Source organism: Haliaeetus albicilla, chromosome 2, assembly GCF_947461875.1.
Source record: "Haliaeetus albicilla chromosome 2, bHalAlb1.1, whole genome shotgun sequence".
NCBI classification, from domain to species: domain Eukaryota; kingdom Metazoa; phylum Chordata; class Aves; order Accipitriformes; family Accipitridae; genus Haliaeetus; species Haliaeetus albicilla.
Window position 1 is genome coordinate 52,362,102 of NC_091484.1, and position 6,441 is coordinate 52,368,542.

The window sequence follows — 6,441 nt, forward strand, 5'->3', positions numbered from 1 at the left end:
CAAATATTTTCTGTCAAATCCTACCATAATAATAAAATAATAAATTCTCAAATAATAAAATATCTAATAAAAGAGATGCATTTCAGAACAGCTTGAGGTGTAGCCAACACTTGCAGATACATTCTTTTTTTTGCCTATCTCGTACCTGTTCTTGGCAAAAGCAAAGAGGTTCAGGGGACTGTTGTCAGCTAAAATGAGATTCAAAGTAATGCTGCTGTAAAGTATCATTCTTGTATAATGGTATTTCTGTGAGAGTTGATAGAAGATTTTAGTTGGCTTATGTTTAATAAAAATGTTGGAATTAAATTGGAAATTATCCTGTTAAATTAGTAGAAATACCCACATTGTTATCTGGCATCTGTGATAAGAGATGAGGTATTGTTCAGTAAGAATTAGAATGCAGAACTAACTCTTCGTCTATTTTGCAATCATTAATTGTTTAATTCTTTCAATCCTTTTGAATTGATACTGCATTTTTACTTCCTCTAGAATTGGTTTTCTTCCTTTTTCTAATCAGGAAGAATTCTCTACTCTTTATATGTAAAGAGACAAAGCTATTTTTACGAAGTCTGTTGTTAAGTTTCTAGCTAGGGAAGAATAGGGAGGAAAGACATTCCATTTTACTGTTAATATGATAGCAGTAACAACAACAGAAGTTTACCTCTGTACAGAATTCAGAATTAATTCCTAGAAAAAAAGCAGAGTAAGCAGCTATAATGAAGAAACAAGGCGATCGTTTGAAGGGTTCAATACTGCTTGATTTATTAGTAAGACACCAATACATATTCTGAAGTGAGGTCTATTTTAATGTGTGAGAAAACGGGCGTTATTACATTTTTTTCTTTTACAGAAAATCATTGGCTTAGTGTACGAGATAGTGCAGTTGTTTATTTTCCACACTACAAAGTGTTACATTTGCCCGTCTAGTTATTTCATTGCAGACCTTTGTTGTATTTCTTCTACACCTCTGTTTCTGGTAACAATACTAGCAGGGTGCCAGTTTCTCATTTTGAGGTAATAGCTCGACCTAGTGATGGCAAAGAGCAGCTGCAGTCATATGTTAGAATAGTTTCTCAGTCTTCTATAAACCAAAGACCATCTAACTTTCTTTTTTAAAAAAAAAAGATATATGTGCATTTAAGCACATTTCACTGGATGCTTTTTACGTCTTCCGGACACAAATCACAAAATTAAATAAAGTGCTTTGAAAGACATCAGCACAACTGATGTGTGTCAAAATAACTTTATTAGAATTACATCCAGTTATTCCAGCTGAAAAATACATTTCAATGTATTTTAAGTCTCTGTTATATATGTTCAAGAGTGAATTTAGTTGTTACAGCTTTATACCAGCTAAACATGTCTCTTACAGCAGAATTTAGCTGTATTCTAGATTAAAAGGATCTTGTTTGTATTAAACAAAACATCTACTGAACTGCACAAAATCTCACAATGGGCAAATTACAATGAAAAAGCGAACTGAAGATTGTAATTTGCAGTTAATCCTGCTATATTGACTACAACAGTTAGTTTAAATGCTAATTCAGCTGACACCTAATCTTTCTTACTGTATTAAAAAGAACCAGAATTTAAATTATTTCTATCATTATGGCTCTAAAAACTCTGGAGAATTATTCCACTTTATGTTATAGAATCAATATCAGACAACAATTTTTCTTTCTTATTCTGCAAGTGGTTAAAAAACATACGTAATAGTTCTTCGGTTTTGTGGGGTTTTTTTCCCCTCTCCCCCTCCTCAGGAAGAGAATAAATTACACTGGATTCCTTCTCATTAGCCAAGACCACTATTCAGTTAAAGTCAGCAATGTTTCATTCCTCTGTGGTCTTGGGCCTACTGACAATAGAGCTATTGGTATGCCATATGCCATGCCTGCAATGTGCACTGTATGGCCAACAGCTCTTTCAACAACCCTTTCTTGTCTGTGCTAAGAAACACAGGGGATAATAGAAGGGCTAGGATGTTAAAAAAAGGATGCAGCAGTAGTGCAAAATGCTTAGGCTTTTGTGGAGGCAATAACAAATCATCTTACTTTGTGTCCTCTCTCGCTGCTGCACTAGACGTGCCTTCCTAGTACTTTACTGAAGTTCGGAATGCCTGGGCTCTAGAAAAGATTTTCTTTTAACGCTTCAGTGCTGTGACCTCTAACTCCGAGGCCAGAGCAAGTCTTATTTGTTTTGAAGCTTAACATAATTAAGTAGAAAGAAAAGAAAAAGGATTAAATAAGAGAGACTATAGCAATAGGAACTCCCAGTGAGAGAGACAACTACTTTTTATACCATGAGAGAGAGGATTTTGTCTGGAGGAGAGACAAGTAGTCTGCATGTCCTTTAAATGTCTTCCAAAGAAAAAGAAAAGACCAGAGAGGAACAAAAGAAAAATAAAGATATTCAAAATTATAGGAACAACCAGCTCCGCTAGGTTGGTAAGTTCTTTAAAAGCTGCCAGCTCAAAGTTCTCTGGCATGTGGTGCAGTCCCACTGGGTAAAAGGCAGACTAAGTGATACAAACGGGAGCCTACCTTGCTTCAAGCTACAGATCTCCAAACAGCTTTTGAATTTGACAGTTTCTCTTTTCACTTTTTTTCTCCCCACTCAGATACAGGGATTAAAGGATGGTTCTGCCTGAGATCTTGAGTGCAAGTACTCAAACTTTAAGAGCACAGTGTTACTATCCTCCTGGGGAAGGAAAACCAAAATAAGAAAAAGCCTTTGCTCCCTGCATATGCATATCCCTGACATAAAACCAAACGTTTCAGATGTCAGATCTGTTACCAGAACACCTGGCACTACAACTATTGCCTGGTGAATGTACAGGTATCCAACACACCTTTGTATTTGTAAAGATAGCCAGGGTATGAGATACGTTATTTATGTCAACCCATGTGACTGGGGAGAAGGAACTGATCTCCACCTTCCCCTGAGACCTGCTCACCACTGTCTCTCCCAGTGTGTGATGGGCTGCCAATGCCACCATGGTACAAGGATGTTTCTGTGTGGCTCCATTAGGAGAAACGACCTTCTGCTTTCAAGCTCAGTCCCCATCCTACAAAATATACTAGGCTGCTGCCAAAAGAGCATTTGCTGTTTGCCACTTGATTTTCTGTTATCGCTACAATGGTGGATCATGGAGCAATGTCTGTTTAAAGTCAGTCTTTCCTGGCACAAATGAAGCTGTGCACTAACTCCCTGCCCCAAGAACCACATTAGATACTTATTAGTGTGCATTCAGGAATAGAAGATGTAAACATATAAAATATAGTACACAGACTTCAACACCAAAGTAATTTGTAGATGCTGACAAACACAAACAAATGAGTAGTAGCATATTCCATTCAGTTGGGCCTGTAATGATGCGTAGCAAAGTTTTTTGCAGCAAATACGTATAGGAAAAAAATTCAAGCTGGAAAATACAGGATTTTTGGTGATCTGTGCCCAGCTTACATCATGAACATTTAGTCACTGGGAGTTGGGAAAAGGATAGTTTGAGGCATCTGGAAACTTGAAGATGCCTATTCCCATGACTCCATTACTACACAAGTTAAGACTGGAGAAGGAAAAGAAAAGTACTGCTATTGCAATTTCAGATGTGTTCAAGGCCAGATGAAGAGTAGTTGTCCCAACTAAAAATGGATACTGGATGCAAAGGGAGTCATGAGAGTGTAGACAAGATACATCCCTCTCTTTCCCACAGCCCAAATCTACCATTTTTCAAAAATAGAAAGTGTTTCATCATTATCCTTACTATCCCGCAAATTGTTGGTGATGAAGCATCTTTAACGGTCCGTGACTACGTAGATGTTCTAGCAGGGTGCAGAATGCATGTGTTACACTGCTACTCACTAGCAACTGCCATGCAAAGGGCAGGTGCAAGGCTGAGCTGAGGCACATCAATGGAATTTCTGATGTTTTACAGTCCTGCCCATCATAATGACCTGGTCCATGAATCCACTCATGGCAACCTTCACCATCAACAAAGGGTGTTCAACTCCTATCCGAGAAACTGCAGAGTACGTCATCACTGTGAGAGAAACAGACCTTCACTGTATGTCTCTCTTAATCACAGCCTCTGGCTTCTCACCTTTCCCTTCCGTTCTGCCTCCTCTCCAAATGGATTTCATGGATCTCGCACAACTCACACATTTTCAGTCTTCCAGGCGTGCTGGTGGCACCACATCCGATGGATGCAGCAAAGGTATTCATCTTTAGTGGGGAAAAATGAGGAGCACAGAGCAGTCACAAGCAATGCTCAACTGAGAGTTGAGCTGACAGTGACCAGCTCAGTGTAACAGTCCTGCAGCGGCAACAGTTTATTCTACATTGTACTCATTTACCTGTTCACTTTGACCTTTCATTTACTCATTTACCCGTTGCCTTCAGAGAAACCTCTTAGCCTTTCATTTCAGCTGATCAGAAACAAAACTAATCCAAGTACTTCTTAATTAATTAATCAGGAATTTTCTTACAGTGTTTTTCAGCCATTCTTAAGTGGCTTTAGCCTGTGGCCAGATGGTTACTCTCAGGTACTAAACAGATGATACAACAAAGTAGAAAGTCTCTTAACTACTCATGGCACCCGGTATTTATGTTCAAACCTGTTCTCTCCACCCACCTAGTATCAACTTAAATTCCTCTCAGCAAAAACGGAGGGAAAAATCAGCTTTAAAGGAGTATAGTGGAGAAGAAAATGCTTTGGAAAAACTATTATACATAGTAATATCTGCAGGAAGGAGAAAACCGAGGGAAGATGTGATTGAGAAGAGCAGAGCTGTGAGACTGGGGTGTAATTACATGTAGTGCTGTCTGCAGATAAGCTGAAATATTGGATATTGAAGAATGACACTTAATGTAAAGGGACTGTAACAGGCTACTTGGTAATAGTAGAGAAAAGGCTAGAAAAGGACAGGGTAATAGTAGAGAAAAGGCTAGAAAAGGACAGGGAGGTATCAGTTATTACCTATGCTACTGTAACTACCAAACAGTAACATTGCCAGTGTTTAAAAACAGACTGTATGTGGTATTTCTGCCATTAGTCCCATATATAACATCATCAACTCCATTAAAATAGGGGATTAAACATGGAAGACATAGTAAAATGCAGCAGTTATCCCCAGTTTTTAGAAGTGGTAGTAAAGGGGAGGATAAATATGTGGCTGTTACCCAGCATGCCCTAAGGATGCAGACATTAATGAGGACTTAAGAGGTTTCACTCTTCCCTCGCTGTGGTTGCCCAGCCTTACCAGGCCACTTTCTGCAAGTTACTTCTCATCCTCCCTGCTTCAGCTTCTCCATGAAAAGATTCTTATTTTACCAAATGGTTTGTGACTTACTATCATAAAGCGCTGTATGAGCTCTAGTTATGAACCAGGAATTGTTCATTAAATGAAAATGTCCAGACAACAATTTAAGCCTAAGCAGACTTATCCCAAACTCTTGTCTCTGTGTGGAGAAAAGAAGATGTAAAGAAAGCTGTTTACAAAAGTCTCTGACAAAAAAAAAACCCAAACCCAGAACCAAAACAACCTAGGTTAATACAATGTTTGTCTGTTATTTCTTGTAGTTTTTCAAAATGCAGAGTTTGTGACGTTTAGATCTCTGGAAAAAAAGCAAGATGCAGGGTGTTTCCCAGCACAACCACTACTCTTCTGTGAGCGGTGACTCAGCGTGCCATGGCGTGCACTTTTACTCTGCTCTTCCAGGCCGTGCACAGCTCTGAGGACTGTACACAAGGCTGCCCAAAGCCTTGCCTCTGCCAAGGCCAGTCCTGTGTTCAGGTGAAGCTGTGCTGAACAGAAACCTCCTACATCTACTCCTGATCAGCGCTGGAGTCTACTTCTCACAAACGGGATGCTTCAACACATTTTCTTTCTAAAGCCGAAAAATATCCTTTTAACGGCTTCTTAAAGGTGCTTTTAAAACTCTACACGCAGACCACACTTACTGCTGACAGTCTTGAAGAACTTATGCACAGCACTGCAGTTTTACACAAAGCCCACTTAAGCTAGCTATGAAAGCGCAGTGCACGCAAACTACTACTAATGGCTCCCTCAGAGTATGGGTGGAGAATTAAGGCTTATATTTAGCACTTCACATCCTAGTCTTCAGAGTTGAATTTAATTTACTTTTAGCACTCTCAAAGGTAAAACGTCCGATAAGGAAGTTCAGGGAGGCGCCAACCCCCCTTTTTACCCATAGCATCTCATTCAAAACCGAGTTTTGCACAGCAAAATCCTAAGTCCTCAGTAAACGCTTCCAAAGGCGTAAGCTTTGCAGGCGCTCTCCTCTCTCCCAAACCAGATACAGCAGCTTTACGGCAACCACGTGCAGGCGCCCGAGCTCTTCTGGCTTTCCACGACACAACTCGGGGCAGCCTCGGCAGCCCAGCAGCGCCCGGCGGCGCGTCCTTTTCCTCGCAGCGGTCCG